The 17,289-nt window shown below is 39.6% G+C and overlaps 1 protein-coding gene across 3 annotated transcripts in view; it reads left to right on the top strand.

The window, feature by feature from the left end:
* The window catches only part of ELF1 (E74 like ETS transcription factor 1), a 117,027-nt gene that overhangs the window by 24,343 nt on the left and 75,395 nt on the right, over positions 1-17,289 (top strand). Inside the window, exon 1 of one of the 3 annotated variants that reach the window (XM_065902362.1) lies at positions 9,706-9,832. The exons of the other annotated variants lie outside the window; for them this stretch is intronic. The gene's annotated coding sequence lies outside the window, so the exon portion shown is untranslated. Of the gene's footprint in view, positions 1-9,705; positions 9,833-17,289 lie in introns of those variants that run through there. 3 annotated transcript variants of the gene reach the window in all.

The raw sequence follows: 17,289 nt of genomic DNA, 5'->3' as shown, positions 1-17,289 counted from the left end.
GAAGGAACTTGCTGTTCACAGCCGCAATTGGGTGTAGAAGCTGTGTGATGCAGTTCCTGCCCTCCCGTGGGTAACTGGTTTATTAGTGGAGACAGAGAGTTGTGCAGACTTAACTACAACACAAAATGGAATGTTCTAGGCAACGGGAAATGCACTGCTTTTCTTAAACAGCGGTCCCTTATCACCCCTAAAATCTTTTCTTGACTTGTTCCCAACAAAATTACTTTCTGTCTCTAGTTTCTCACCTCTCATTCTCTGCTAAACTGTCTCTCATCTGATATTTTGCTTTTTTTTTTTAACCTCTATCACACCATGAAAATTCTTTCACAATCATCAGTCATGTCTGTGTTGCATGTCATTTTCCTCTCAGATCTCATCATGTTTGATCTGTTGTCAGCCTTTGGCACAGTTTCTTCCTCCTGGAAATGTTGCTACTCAGATGTCAGGGTAATGCCACATTTGCCTTATTTTCCTGCTGCATTTCTGTGTACTCCTTTTCAAAAAGCCTTCTGTGCTAGTTCCGCCTCATCTCCCCTGCTTCTGAAGAGTACAGTGTCCCAGAGTCTGTCGTTGTTACCTTTTACATCTGTAGTTCATATCATAGATGTTAATGACTCCCAAATTTATATACCTAACCCAGACCTCTACCCCAGACTCCAGGACTGTATTCAACTCCATGACAGTATACCTGTTTTGACATTTTTACTTGGATAGCTAATAAGCTTCTTAAACTCTATGTGTTTCATGACTCCTGATCTCTTACCCCAAGTCGTCGCCATCTGTGTTCACCTTTTTGTGTTCAGTAACTCCTGATACTCCCTTATTCCAAAGCTATCAGTTTTGGCAGCTGCAGTCTTCCAGGTGCCAAATGAATTTTGAAGCTTTCCCTGTCCTCCACCCCCAACAGCCCATGTTTGTCCATTAAAAAATCTTACTGGATATTCCGTAGAAACATACCCATAATTTAATCATATCTTCCTCTTCTGCCTCCCCTGTCTAAGTCATTGTCATCTTTTCTGCTATTGCATAAGCTTCTCTTTCTTCCATCCCTGGTCGTTTGCAGTCTTTTTTCAATGCAGCGCTCAAGTCTTATGACTCAGCTACTCAAAACTCTCCAGCTAAAGTCTATAAACAGTGAGGCTCTCCCTTAGTTTCTAGTACTCTTTCCCCTATTACTCTCTTCCTTATTTTCTCATACTGGCCTTCATGGTTTCCTAAAACATATCAGGCTAGCTCCCTGTTTGTCTTCGCATGGGCTTTTTTCTGCCTGGAATGTTCTTCCTTGGATATGGCTAGAGGTCTCTACTTAGAAGTGATCTGGCAAAGGCAAAATTTTCTTCGCTAGCTGTCTAAACTGTCATATTCTTCTCTTTGCTGTTTTATTATTTTCTTATTTGTCCTTATCACTAACATACTATACATTTTATTCGTATCTTTTATTTATAATCACCATACTGTTTTTTAGTTCATAACATTTCTCTCTTCCTAGCTAGAATGTACGCACTGTGTGAGTGGAAATCATTTATCAACCAGGTGTCTGTCTTCACTGCTGTATAAAAAAGACCTGGAGCAGTGCACATAGTAGGTGCTCAGTGAATATTTGCTAAATGGATGAGTGCCTAAGAGTAGTCTGTTACTAACTTGACATTGGTCAGGTCACTTCTTTCTGTAGCCCTCCTTTATGTATGCGTGTGCTCAGTCATGTCCGACTCTTTGTGACCCCAGAGACCGCCTTTCCCTATTTTTAAATGAGACTGGGTTGTATCAGAATCACAGGTTTTCTTAAAACACTGAAGACAAATGCAGTAGTAAGGTTCCTTGCAGAGTTTTGTAAGAATTCAGCTACTTAACAGAAAAGTTTAAAAACCACTGGACTGAAAAAAGGATCTCTCAAGTTCTCTTTCAGCCTCGTGGTCAGTTCTTGTAATAATAATTGTAAGTGGAGCAACACGGGGGAACCTTCATGCAGAGAAGGCATTTGAGCTGAGACTGTCAAGGATGGATGAGTAGGCAGAGATAAGGGAAAGGGTAGGAAGTAAGGCAAGTGCTTTCCAAGCCCAGAGAAGGCAAACAGGAACGGAGCAATCCAAAAGGTTTCAGTAAGGCTGGAGAGTGTGTGTGTGAGTGAAGGGGGAGGGGGAGGCCAGAGGGAGGGAAGGGCAGAGAGAAGAGCTCCACGAGAGACAGTAGGGAGGTGGAGAGAGGGGAAGACAGGGCCGGAAACAGGTGATTGAGGTCACAGTGTGAGAACTTTGAACACCGGGATAGGTAGTCCAGCTTTCTTCCTATAGGGAATCAAAGTTGGTTTTTCAGCCATGAGTGATCATCACATCACTCACAGAGTTGTTCTTTAGGAAGATTTCTCTGACAGTAGTGAAAGGTGAATTGAAAGTTGACGGTGGTAGAGAAAGGGACAGTTAGCACGTTGTTGAGATGTTGTTTTCCCGTGATGTTACTTTTACCTGAACAGTAGCACAGGAGGAACTGGAGTCGCACTCTAATCTCAGATTAAAAAACAGAAGAGTTCTTCTCCACAACACTTGGAGATTGCTTAGTAGTAAGGTGACTGTCCTTCGGAGCGGCTGCTGGGTGAAGAGCACTGACTGCATTGGGTCTAGGGCTGCATAGCCCCAGAGCCATGGTTCTCAGAAGCCTGGGCTCCTCCCGTACCACTGGTTCTGCTTCTGGGAGCAGGCATGTGTCTTCACAAACTAGGTAATCTGGAGGTGCATCCCTGGTTACAATCCACTGAGGTAGAAGATACATTGTATACAATACTGAATTTTAAATTGTAAGAGATACAGTTTCATATGATACGAAATTTGAGATTGCAGTTAGCCTATTACCTGGGAGCATCATAAAGAATATAATTGTAGTCAAATCTTGGTTATTTTTGACAAGAAAGGAAAATCTAACACCCAAAATAGTGCCTACATAGAATCTGGTAACATAGTTACATGAATTCAGGTCTATGGAATCATGGATCAAAATAAGTGTCCATTGGTGAATGAAGGGATAAGGTAGATGTGGGGTGTGTGCTTGGGTTATTGCTCATGTCTCTGAGTTTCTGCTATGTGTTGGAACTTGTCCTTGTCTTTTTTTGACAGAAAAGTAGGATTTATTAGTGGGCATGAGTAAGGAGGGGGCAGCACCAAGTCTCTCATGAGTACAGGGCCCACCATTTGTCCAGAGGGCCTCGGTTAGGGATGTATTTGACCCCACAGCCATCTGGGATGAGCCGTGTTTCTGCCATCATGTCTTCAAATTCATCTACATTAAACTTAGTAAATCCCCACTTCTCAGAGTTGTGTGTCTTCTGGTGGCCAGGGAACTTGGACTTCGCCCAGTGGAGGGTCTCAATCATATACTCTTGAGATGGAGCTTATGACTTGACCAATGACCAACAGTCGTTGCCCCTGTGCCCTGGGGCTTTCCACAGCACCACACATATCCCTATCTGGAGCACAGGTTGGGACGCCATGCCAGTCACGAGTGTCCACTGAAAAGGACTGTCCCCAGGGCCCCTTAGGGCAGCCTGCACATGCACACGCTGAGGAGGGCTCTGTGTGCGGCCACGGCACACTGGATCCCCATGGGAAATGCTCAGTGGTAGGAATGTAGGAAGGAGCGAAGCCAGACGCAGTTGGGGTCATTTCGCCTGCAGCGTGCCTGTGAAAACACACAGACACTTGACCAGGAGAACATTCTTGTGGATGTGTCCTGGTAATCTGTGCAGAAATGGGAAGGGAGCCTTGGTTTATCAAGTCTAGTGACAGATAATAGAGAATTAACCATGTTTTACATTGAAGCCCACATTTGGGTATGCTACACACTGCTCAGAACCTAGCGTTACCCTTTGAGAGGTGTTAGCATCAACAAAACTAATGCTATCCCCCTGAAAGCTTTGTCTATCACTGAATCTCAGTCTTTAAATTTTTATTTTTATATAAAAATAGTAGAGAAGAGTGATTTTTGTCATTTGTCATGTTAATGGTTTGATCTTTTCTTCTTCCATCTCTGAATGGAAGCATGTTAGCTGCTCACCCAGAAAAATTCAAACCATACCTTTTTTTTAAGCCCAGGTTTCCTAGATATGAAACTTAAGACTGTTCTGTATTTTTATATACTCAAAGTTCTCAAATTTGAGGTCAAGGAGAAGAGGTAAAAAATAAAAAGGAAGAAGAGAGTGCTTGCTTACACAGTAAATTCTTTTCATGAGTTCCATCTTGAAGAAATAAACAGTGTCTTAACTTTAGTTGGCATTTAATAAATTCATTCAGTTGAAATCATTCTCAGCTAATAGTTCAAATATGAATGTTGGCAATTCCCCCAGGTGTGACAACTCTATATTAAAATATATACTGACTTTGATATATGTATCTAATTTTAGAAATAAACATACGCACAGTACATACAGGTACATTGTATTTCCATCACAAATCTGAGATGCCATGTTTTATTTACATACAGATTTAGAGATCTAAAGTTTGTCTTCCTGAAGTATTTGATACTGGTTGCTTCTACTATGAAGCATAGTGATAGCAGCTAATATTTATGAAGTGTTTACTAAGCACCTGGTACTGTATTAATCACTGTAGTACCCATGAACTGGATTTCTTTTTAAAGTCAGGTTTATTGATGTATAGTTTATAATATTATATAGTTTACCCTACTTAGTTATATAGTTCTGTGATTTTCGACAGGTACAGGTCTTATAACCAATACCACAACCAACCATATGAGATATTTCCATCACCCCAAGCAGTTCCCTTGTTCTTCTTTGTAGTCATCCCACTCCCCTCATTCCCAATCCCTGGCAACCACTGATAGGATTTCTTCTGTCTGTATTGCCTATTTGAGAATGTCATATAAATGGAATCATACAGTATGCATTTGAGTTTGGTTTATTTAATTTAGCCTGACGCTTTTAGATTCGTCTGTATTGTATCATCACAGGTGTAGAAGTTCACACCTTTTTATTACTGATAGCATTTCATTGTATGGATGTTATTGTTTAGTTGCTCAGTCTTGTCTGACTCTCTGTGACTCCATGGACTGTAGTCTGCCAGGCTTCTCTGTCCATGGAAACGTCCAGGCTAGGATACTGGTGTGGGTTGCCGTTTCCTCCTTCAGGCAGTCCTCCTGACTCAGGGATTGAACCCACTTCTCCTACACTGGCAGGTGATTCTGTATTGCTGAGCCACCGTGGAAGCTCTTGTATGGATAGGTTCACATGTTTATTTGTTTATTTGGTGGACATTTGCATTTTCAGTGCTTGGTGATAATGATTGAATCTGCTATAAATATTTATGCAGAAGCTTATATATATATATGTATATATGTGTATATATATATATATTTCTTGGGTAAATATCTAGGAGTGGTACAGCAGGATTATATGATAAGTATGTGTTTAACTGTATAAGAAATTGCTAAAGTGAAAGTGGAAATTTCTCAGTTGTGTCTGACTCTTTGCGACCCCATAGACTTTACAGTCCGTGGACTTCTCCAGGCCAAAATACTGGAGTGGGTAGCCTTTCCCTTCCCCAGGGGATCTTTCCAATCCAGGGATCGAACGCAGGTCTCCCACATTACAGGCAGATTCTTTACCAGCTGAGCCACAAGGGAAGCCCTAAGTTAGAAATTGCTAAACTGTTTTCCAAATAGGCATTCCCACCAATAGTGTGTGAGAGGTGTAGTTGTTCCATATCCTTACCAGCCCTTGGTATTGTAGGTGGTGGTGGTGTTTTTAATCTACTCTAATGGGTGTAGTGGTACTGTGACTTTAATTTGCTTTTCTCTATTGAGTAATGATATTGAGATCTTTTCTGTTCTTACCATCTGTGTCTCTTCTTTTGTGAAGTATCTGTTCAAACCATTTGAGCATTTAGAAAGTTGGTTTGTTTTCTTATTTTTGAGTTGTGAAAGTTCTTTACATGTTCCAAATAGTAGTATAAAGTTCAGTTCAGTTCAGTCGCTCAGTCGTGTCTGACTCTTTGCGACTCCATGAATCGCAACACGCCAGGCCTCCCTGTCCATCACAAACCCCCGGAGTCTACTCAAACTCATGCCAGTCGAGTCGGTGATGCCATCCAGCCATCTCATCCTCTGTCATCTCCTTTTCCTCCTGCCCCCAATCCCTCCCAGCATCAGGGTCTTTTCCAATGAGTCAGCTCTTCGCATGAAGTGGCCAAAGTATTGGAGTTTCAGCTTCAGCATCAGTCCTTCCAGTGAACACCCAGGACTTATCTCCTTCAGGATGGACTGGTTGGATCTTCTTGCAGTCCAAGGGGCTCTCAAGAGTCTTCTTCAACACCACAGTTCAAAAGCATTAATTTTTTGACGCTCAGCTTTCTTCACAGTCCAACTCTCACATCCATACACAGACACTGGAAAAATCATAGCCCCTCAAAAAAAAAAGAAAAAAGAAAAACCATAGCCTTGACCAGATGGACCTTTGTTGGCAAAGTAATGTCTCTGCTTTTTAATATGCTATCTAGGTTGATCATAACTTTCCTTCCCAGGAGTAAGCGCCTTTTAATTTCATGGCTGCAGTCACCATCTGCAGTGATTTTGGAGCCCAAAAAAATAAAGTCTGACACTGTTTCCACTGTCTCCCCATCTATGTCCCATGAGGTGATGGGACCAGACGCCATGATCTTAGTTTTCTGAATGTTAAGCTTTAAGCCAACTTTTTCACTCTCCTCTTTCACTTTCATCAAGAGGCTTTTTAGTTCCTCTTCACTCTCTGCCATAAGGGTGGTGTCATCTGCTTACCTGAGGTTATTGATATTTCTCCCGGCAATCTTGATTCCAGCTTGTTCTTCTTCTAGACCAGCATTTCTCATGATGCACTCTGCATATAAGTTAAAAAAGCAGGGTGACAATATACAGCCTTGACATACTCCTTTTCCTATTTGGAACCAGTCTGTTGTTCCATGTCCAGTTCTAACTGTTGCTTCCTGACCTGCATACAGGTTTCTCAAGAGGCAGGTCAGGTGGTCTGGTATTCCCATCTCCTTCAGAATTTCCCACAGTTTATTGTGATCCACACAGTCGAAGGCTTTGGCTAGTCAATAGAGCAGAAATAGATGTTTTTCTGGAACTCTCTTGCTTTTTCGATGAGCCAGCGGATATTGGCAATTTGATCTCTGGTTCCTCTGCCTTTTCTAAAACCAGTATAAAGTAGTAGTAGTATAAAAACTAGTATAAAGTAGAACTGACTTTAATTCTCACAATAATTATTTGAGGTGGGTACTGTTACCATAAATTACAGATAAAAATGTTTAGGCACAGGTTTTAGTAGTTTCCCAGGATTTCACAGCTAATATGCAGCAGAGCTGGTATTGGAACCCACCCTGTGCTGAACTGTTTGCCAGGTGTTTTTTTTTGTTGGAGATTGATTTTGAGGGGCTGTAAATAGAACCAGGATCCAGTTCTTGTAGGTGGTAAAATAATGGTTATAGAGACACCCCTGAGCAAAGCAGCAGTATGTTACAGTAGCAACTCTGCATCACCTTTGTGGGAACAGCTGTTTGTTGAAAAAAGTTAATTATTTTTACTTAATTTCTCTTCTACTGGTGGTCAAAATTACTTCTTTTAAATTACAGTCCAAGTATCTGCCATTATCAGGTAATGAGGTACTGTATATAAATGGATTTTCTGAACAGCAGAAGTTTACCCTTTTATATATCTATACGTCATAAAAATTTTTATGCATTTGATGTTGGTCATTTGTTTTTTTAAAAACTTTATCATAATGCTGACTTCTGGGCGCTTACTCTTTGGTGATATCCTCAGATATCCTGAATATCCTCTGACATTTCAGAGTGGCTTCAGAACCCAGTACTTTTTTTTTTATATTTATTTTATATTGGGGTATAGCCGATTGACAATGTGGTGATAGTTTCAGATGCACAACAAAGGGACTCAGCCATCCATATTCATATATCCATTCTCCATTCAGGCTGCTACGTAACATGCAGCAGAGAGAGTTCCACCTGCTATACAGTGGTCCTGGTTGTCTGTCCAGGCAACAAAATAACAGTGTGTGCATGTCCATCCCAAACTCCCTAACTGTCCCAGACTCCAGTACTTTTAAAGCTACATTTGTAGCGATTGACCTTTTTTTTAAAAAAAGAAAAAAACCTTCTCTTATTATCCCCTCTGTCACTTGTTGGTTCTGAAATCATCCTTTCACTAGTCCCTCTTTCACCATTTATAATTCTGATTGGCTAAAAGATAATCAAATTAGGCTTATGTGGATATTATCTAAGATAAATTTTAACTCTGGGAAACAACTTGGGGATTTTCCAAGTGAAAATCTCCCGTGACTGCTCAGAGGACCTCTCTTGGTGTTTGGGTTCCAAAGAGTCCTTCTGGATAAATGAGCTCTAAATCAAGTCAGGTATGACATTTGATAGTAGAACATATGATGCATTTTTCTTTTGAGCCTAACTTTTATCAATATTAAATCATGGAGATTATTTTAGTAAAAAGATTAGTCAGGCAGTGTTCAGTGACATGGAATAAACAGGCACTTAGTGGGCAGAAAGTTGGTTCACAGTCGTTATGCTCTGTAGCAGTTTACAAAGTTCCTAAGTCAGTGACAGCTTGTCCCCTCAGCTGTGCCTCTAGTACAGAATGATTACTTCCAAGTAATTAACTGAAGGGAGGAGACCTTGCTAAATCCTACTTATTTTTTTGTAAAAGATTAGGTTGAAGGCTAGCCAGTGAGCTGCGCTTTTAAAGTACTTTTGGAAGTGCTTAATGCTTTCAAGCCATTCTGATCAATTTAAGCTCTTAGAAGAAAGTAATATATACGCAGCCAGGGACAGGGTAAATAACTGTAGTGACTGCGGTTTCAGCTGCTCGGGCACCTTGTCAGATGGACAGGCACTTGGAGAGCAAAACTTTACTGGCTACATGTCGACACCCTGGGACTCTCCAGGGCATACCATGGTTGGCTTTTATTTCTGGACAGTTCCGTTTGAAGGGTAAAGAGAACTGTGGCTATCACTTGGAAGTAGTAGAGTTATGAACCATGATCGTATTGATAATCTGATTCAAATAGGGTTTCATCAAGCTTGCAGTTTTATTCAAAATCATTTTGCTGTATTGGACTTTTGAAAACCAGATTAGTAATTCACACTTATTTTTCCACTGAACTTTGAATTTTCTAGTGGATTTTATCTGTTCAGCGAACTTATAAATCTGCATCTGGTATTGCAGTGTGCTGGCTTTTCCAGATTACATAGCAATATACACCTTTTATATAAGAGTTAATAAGTAGCCAGGTTAGGCTTCCCGGGCCATTGTTACATTCAAAGCCAGAAAGTTTGCTGTCTCCTTTCCATCCCCTCCCCTCCTTTTTTTCCCTTTCATCTTTACATTTAGTTGCTATATTAAAATAACTTTTAAAAGTTGCAATTTTTATTTTTTTTTAAACAGCATGCAGGTTTTTCATTTTGCTTCCTTATAGATTCTGGTTCTGTTTTATTGTGAATTTTAAATTATGGTAATTAACCTGGGCTGAGTAATAGTTTAATCAAGGGAGATCTGGCTGCTTGGCTGTACCTCTCCCCCTTTTCTGTCCCTCTGCCCCGTTTTTACCTGTGGATTTGCATGTTTGACCTAGCAGAGTAACTGGGTCCACAGCAACATGGGCGTGCCTCCCTCAGAAACACTCAGTTTCACGTATGACTCATAAGCTGAAGCACAGACACCACTTCCCCAATCTACAGGAGCCATTTTAACAGCACAAAACTTGCCGGATAGCTTTTTACTTTCCAGCCCAAAGGACAGTGTCTAAAGAGAACGAGAATATTGGAAGGTAACTCGTTAAGATTTTGCGCGTCTGCTTCTGGCTGTTTCCTGGGCTGAGGACTGGGGAGGGTGCTTCTTACCTGTCGAAGAACATGGCTGAATGTGTTCTTTAACTCTCTGGAAAAAATGTGTGTCGGCAGTCCCATGCCTGACTGCGCTTCACTACTGGGGGGAACAAAGCATTCAAATTCTGGAAAGTTTGAGATCTTCTTGGTGAGGCAGTTTTTTTCTTTTCTGTGATTTCTTTTTCCCCTCTGTGTGACTTGAGAATAAAGGAGACTTTTCTTGATTTTTTTTTTTTATACCACAAAGGAAACGAGGTCAAATTCTAATTTTTAAAAATGTAACTGTATTTGTGAGGGTGCCCTGTAAGTTAGTTACAATTAACCAAACTGTATTTTTCATGTGTGATTTGAGTGTTAAGGAAGAAGCTGAAGGGCGATGGTTTTGTTTTGGCATTTTAGTTAAGGGGAAGTTTGTAGACAACTCAGTCATAGGTGTTGCTCACGAACTGTAATATTCTTTGTAATATATTGTTTTGTTTCTTTAAAGTTAATGAAATTTATACTAAACATTTAATTTTGAAACTGAATGTAAGTTTGGATAAAATGCATGTTCATTTAGATAACAAGTAAAAGTGATTATTAAAGAGGAAGAAAGGCTAGAATGACTCATTTACAGTTAGGAAAAAATAATAAAGTTTTATAATTCACACTAGAAATTTGTTCAGAGTAGCAACCTTAGAGGCATAACTAGTTTCTGAGGAAATGTAGTATTTTGATTTGTGTTAAAAAAAAAAAAAAAGGAATGTTGATCTTCCATCTATACAACTTTTCTTAAAATTTGCTTGTTTTGAATTAAAAATTAAAAACTAAGAAAAGATTACTTAGTCTTTTCCTGAAATAGTTCTCATTATGGAAATTAGGAGATCTTGTCAAGTGTATATGATGGTGTCCCTTCAAGTTCTAGGTGCTCTGAGAAACTGGATGCAGCAGTAACTTAAGAAGTTATTTTGTGAAGCTAAAATTTGAGTGAGAGTAAAGTTTGAATATGCAGTGATTCCAAATACAGTTTCCAGAAATCAAACTTGGCAAGTCATTTATTGTTGACTGTGATGATATTTAGCTAGTTCATCGAGGATTCACTGTTAATAACTTTTATAAGTGACTGAAGGCCTGTCAGATGAAAGGGAAGATAGAAAGGCAGTCAATTATTATTTGTTACTCTTTGAAAAGAGTGTTCCTGTTATCAGATCTCAATTGACAGGCATAAGCAGACATTTTACCAGTTTAGCTCTGAGCCATTTGCTATCATCTTTGTTTGCATATTGCTGGTTTAGTCAGCTTTTGAATAAGCAGAAGCTGTATTTACTTCTGGTCTGCTCTGTGTGAAAAATTTAATGAAACTTTTGCCTTTCTTTCTTTTTTTTTTGTTTTTGAGTTTTTAAGGCCAGTGACCCACAGAGAAAAATAAAGGGGCACACAAATGCGCAAATAATTAAGCTTTCATTTATTAAAGGAGAAGAATTTAGTATCTTAAAATTAAGACAGCATTGCAATTTAAATAAAGATAAATACAAATCATATATTTTGATTTCTTGTTATGTGGAGAAGACTGAAGTGGGGCTTCAAGGAGAGGGAGCGAAAAAAAAACTTAGAAGCCAAGGAAAACCAGTATGACTTATTATATAGTCCCCTTCCCACCCTTTTCCTTTCATAAAGTTGAATAGAAGTTAAAGTGAGTCATCAGAATTAAACTTAGAATGGCCAGTGTGAAGAACTTCGCATTAACAGATTGACGCTCGTTCAGCTGCCTCACTGTCAGAGCTGAGGAGACCGTGGCGCAGAGAGGTCTTGTGACTTGCTCCAGGTTGGGTTGTGCTGGACGGCCAGCCCTCCAGTCTGGAGCTGCGTGGTTTAGCCCCCACCAACAAGTGATACTTTGTTTGAAATGGTTTGTGTTGCCTCAAGAGTGAATAAAATCTTACATTAAGTTCCTTGGTGATGATTTTGGTGATAAAGTATGACCAAATGAATTAACTAATGATTCTGAATATTTGTTCAGACTAGTTTCCTTTTTCATCAGAGAGAGGATGAGACATTTGTTGAATTTCTACAGCAGCTTTTTTCTCACTATTAGAATTTTTTCATGGTTGAAGCATTGTGACGTTACCTGTTTAAGATGGGCCTAAGGAAGATGGGAATTTGCTTTGAACTCCTAGATATGAAGTCAGATTTATTTCCGCTTTAATCTTACCTCATCTTCTTTTGGTAGGGCAAATACTGTTTCATATGATGCCTTACTCTATTAAAGTGTGTGTGAAACTGCATATGTTTGCAAAACCTGGAGGTGTCTAAACTCTAACATAAGTATAATTTTGAATTTAACCTTCCCATAAGTAATAATGTCATTTCATTTGTTGTGCCTTTTTCTTTGAAAGTTTACTTCACATACCAGGCACTTGATTCTTAGAACTGTCTGGGGAATACAGAATCTTTGTCTATTAACTTTTTGATATGTTTTATTGTGGTGGTTGAAATTTACCTTAGATCTGCCTTTCCTTAGGTCTGAAATCTGGATATTTAAATTGCTTTTCATATGACTGTTGAATCTCTTAAATTTCTGAACCCCCTAACCTAATTCAGTATCAAATTTTCCGCAGTGTGGTGGTCATCACTGTCCTAAACAATAAACAGGGCACGCAAGTCTACAAAATCTGGGCCCTAGTCTCACAAACTTAGAGTCTTACCGAGAAAATAGGGTATGGTAACAGGTAAAATAAAGAATGAAACAAAACCACCGAGTTATCAAATTTAGGTTCAGATTGCTTGCCTAGAAGTGAAAGGTGACTGAGACGTAAAATGGGCATGAAAGGTCTGTGAGTCTTTAGGAGTACTGAAGGAGGAGTAGCATTTGTACAGGTTTGGAAGAGTATCTTCAGTAAGAGTAATAATGTATAAGAGAAACAAGTATAGCATATTAACACATGCATATGCAGTCTAGAACAGTGGTACTGATGGAACTGTCTGCAGAGAGGAATGGAGACCCAGAGGTAGGGAATGGGCTTGTGGACACAGCGGGGAGGGAGAGTGGGGCAGATGGAGAACGCGGCATCAGCGCAGGTACGCTGCCCGGCGTGAGGTGCGAGCTGGCCAAAGGTGCCCTGTGGCGCAGGGAGCCAGGGCGCTCTGCCGGCCTGGAGGGATGGGGCGGGGTGGGGGCTGGGGGGGGAGGGGGTGTGTGGATAACTGTGGCTGTGTAATTACACAATAATTCGCATTATTGTATGGCAGAAACCAACACATTAACCCAATGTGAAACCAAACATTTAAAAAGCCAAAATTAAAAAAAATAAGAATGCAGATTCTTAGAGAGCAGAGGTGTTTTATTCGGTTTCTCCATCTTTTTCAGCCTTTGACAGAGTATCAGGCACAAGTGTACAGGCCGTTGCTGTTACATTTGCTGCGTTAAACCCTTGGCTGCTCAGTTGGTCAGGTTCCGCTATAATGGTAGCAAACCTTTAAAGGCCATGTGGCCCTTAGCTTAATCTCTGATGCATACACATTGTAACCACAGAAATAATTAACACCTGCCTGGTAATATGCTACATTTAAAGTAGTAATTTTTGACCTTTGTTGTAACAGAGAATCACCTGGTTTCAACTTAGAGATTTTGGTTTATTAGGCCCTGGGGTTTGGCTTATCCATCTGCAATTTTAATAAGTACCCTAGATGACTTTCTCAGAAAGAGAGGTTGCAGGTTTAAGAGCTGTGAAGAGTGATTAATCAGTTACATAGCATTTTAATACCTGAATTTTTAAGGAACAGTGGTATTTGGAAACCCACAGGCTCTAGTAAGTATTAGTAGAAGAACGACTGGGACCTACTTAGCCTCGCCTCTGCCCCAGCGCCCCTTTCTCTGTTGGTTTTTGCTGGGCTTTGTCTTTCAGCGTTGTGGTTCTTCCTGTGTCCTTTCCTCCAATTCTGCTTTTCTTCCTTTGGCTCTCCACTCACAGTCATCTTGACCACATTATATAATTAATCTAATTATTTTTGTTTTTCAGGTGTAATTAGCCTCTTTACCTCTCAGTGAACCATCACTCTCCCAATGTTAGTATTTGTTTGTTTTTTTTTTTTTTAGTTCCCTTTGGTGCCTCATGGTAACTCTCCATTCCCTTTTCCTTGGGGTAGGGCAAAAAAAAAAAAAAAAAAAAGGTCCCTTCCTGATCTGGGGTAACATTTACAGTCTTTGAAAACTCTTCTTTCCTTGGAGACACTGTTATTATTTGTTATTGTTTGAGTCTGGGAGGGAGTAACTTTTTTTTTTTTTTTTTTTTTTGCTGTGTAATACTTGAATATGGTTTTTGAAATTTCTTTGGACATTTAACTGCATAATGGATTACATATTTGTAGGCTTTGCATGACGTATTGCCTAGACTGCACAGACTCTTAAATGAGAAGAGTCCCATCAGTTGAGGGGTCTGAATGTAATTTTGCCTCCATCAGTTGGTCAGACTATTTTGCTCCTTTGCCTAGGAGCTGCTTCCTTTAAATGGTAAGAATTAAATTAGTAATATCATTGAGTCAACCTAATTGGTTTGGGCAGTTTTCAACTCTCTGAGCAATCTTGCTCCCATTGGTAAAGAGAAACTCCTAATGGGAAAATTGTCACCTCTATCTTTGTGTCTTGTCAGTTGGTCTGTGTACTAGAGTAAAAGTGGCTGTTGATCTATACTATAAGTGTCTAGGAATCTACCCTTTTTGAAAAAAATAGTTCCTGTGCTGTTTGCTTTGTTGGTAGAGGGGATAAATTAGGCAGCTGGGCTTTGGTTGTGTAAATTTCTGTGCAGAAACATTTTTGACTCCTTCTCTTCCGGTAATAAGTATCTGAACTAATAACCCCACTGCCATCATCAGAAACTCCTCCTAAACTTGCCTTTTCACCTTCGCTCATTCACCCCTCTAGGAATTCAGAGGCCTTTTCACTTGCCTCTTAGTGCTGAGTGGCGGGGCACCAGGGGCTTCCCAGGTAGCGCTAGTGGTAAAGAACCCACCTGCCAACGCAGGGGACGCAGGTTCCATCCCTGGGTCAGGAAGATCCCCTGGAGAGGGTATGGCACCCCACTCTAGTATTCTTGCCTGGAGAATCCCGTGGACAGTGGAGCCTGGTCGGCTAAGTCCATTGGGTCACAGAGTTGGACATTACTGAAGCAAGTTAGCATAGCATAGCAAGATATCAGCTCTTTTTTGTCTCCACATTTTGTAGCTTGAGATTGATTGCTAGCATCAAAAAAAAAAAAAAAAGCCCAAGTGTAAACAATATGAATGCCTTCTAGAGTTATGAAGATTGATTAAATAATTTTTATATTAAAAAGCTGTCAAAGTGTTGCACATTGTTAAAAATCTAATAAAAAAGCTTTTAGTGAAAAGCAGCCTCTCTCTTCTATCCCTTCCCCATCTCAATCCTGCTGCCTAGAGGCAGCCACTTATACAAGTTTTTGATTTCTTGATTTTTCAAATTTGTATTTTCTTGGATTTATCCTTTCCCCATCTTCTACCCTATGGAATAAAAGTTCTTCAAGGTAGCAGGAACCAGTGCGACTTTAAGTGATGTCAAGTCACATAAAGGTCATAATCTATGTGGTAGATGCTCAATAATACAGTAGTCATTGTATTTGTGCAGAGTTGTGTGGTATGGTTTTAGAAATTAAATGAAAGAAAATTGGTTATTTTCTGTGTTTTAGAAAACATCCCTGTAAACACTGGAACTAGAAGATTTTATAATAAAACAATAATAATGAGGTGTTGATTTAATAACTGTTAGTTTCTGTGCATCTTATTTTTTGTATCAAAATACTAAATGGAACCTGAGTGTTGTAGTAAAGCAGTTCATTATCCTTTTTTTCTTTAAAACAATGAAATGTGAGTGTAGGATAATGTATAAAACATATACAGTTTAAATGTTATTACATAGTGTTTACCCATGTTACAACAGCCTAGGTTAAGAAATAGAGCATGTTTATTAAGATAAAAATCCCCAACTCTGCCCATGTTTGTTTTTCCTTAAAAATAACTATTATTCTGGTTTTTGTGTAACCCTTTCTTTATAGTTTTTCCCCTTTGAACTGTACTGAAATGGATCATACCATGTATACTCTCTAGTGACTTATTTCTTTCATTTAACTCTATGAGATTTATCTTGATTGATTTTAATTGCAGTATAGTACTGCATTGTCTGTCTGTACTGGAACGTATTTACCATCTTGTTGATGGCGGTAGATTGTGTCCAGTTTGGGAACACTCTTGATGTAATTCTTGGAACATATGTGCAAGAGTTCTTTGTTATATCATCACACTGAGGTATGTGAAGAGTTTGCAAAGTATATGGGGAGAATGCAAATTAAAGATGACCTAGGGTTTTTCATTATCTTTCCTAGGAAGAGATGCTATTGATGCCTTTTTGCCCATCCAGCCTCTCGTCGTGGCGGTTTGCCCCGGGGGCTCAAACCTTCCAGTGTGTGCTCAGTCGCTCAGTCGTGTCTGACTCTTTGTGACCCAGTGGACTGCAGCCCGCCAGGCCGCTCTGTCCATGGGGTTTCCAAGGCAGGAACCCTGGAGTGGGTTGCCGTTCCCTTCTCCAGGGGATCTTCCCGACCCAGGGACTGCACCTGAGTCTCCTGTACCTCCTGCCTTGTAGGCAGATTCTTCATTGCTGAGCCACCAGGGAAGCTGGGACCCTAAACAAGTGGGCAGGTGACGTCATAAGGCTAAGTTGCGGGCATTAGTACGTTTGACCACTAAACACTCAGCAGTTTAACTGAGTTTATTTATTTATTTGTTTAACTAGGGTTTATTTCAAACAATTTTGAGTAAGCCTTTTTTGATAGATACATTAAAATCCCTATCACGTACATAAAAACAGCACTATCATTGATACATATGAAGTAAAGTTATAAAAATATAGGCAGTTGGGCAACAGCAATTTTAGAATGGTCAGAAGAGATTGAGAGGGATATATGTATATTTATATTTGACTTTTTTATCCTTAAGACTCTGAAACAAATTATGGAAAAATGTTAATATAAAGCGGGCGTGTCACTGTATTCTTTCTTTGGTTGAGCTACTTCATACTAAATTGTGCAACGTAAGGGGTAGATTATTTTTTCCCCGCATTTATATATAACTGAGAAATAATGTTTAATTTGATGAAGACCAGAAGTTGATTTTTAAAAAAGAAGTGATGAGTAAACTCTACATCAGTTTAAAAAATCATCATTTCAGTGAAGGAGATGAACTAGATTCAGAATTAAGTTATACATAAGACTCTATCTGTCCCCTGTAACTAACAAGATGGCTCTAGGCATACTTCTGATGAGTAAATGATAATTTCCAATTGACATCCATTAACCATTTGGAGATAATAGTTTATTAGAAATAATTTAGCCTTTAGAATCATCACTTTCAA

Source organism: Muntiacus reevesi, chromosome 11, assembly GCF_963930625.1.
Source record: "Muntiacus reevesi chromosome 11, mMunRee1.1, whole genome shotgun sequence".
Classification (NCBI taxonomy): domain Eukaryota; kingdom Metazoa; phylum Chordata; class Mammalia; order Artiodactyla; family Cervidae; genus Muntiacus; species Muntiacus reevesi.
This window is presented reverse-complemented; position numbering and strand designations above follow the sequence as displayed.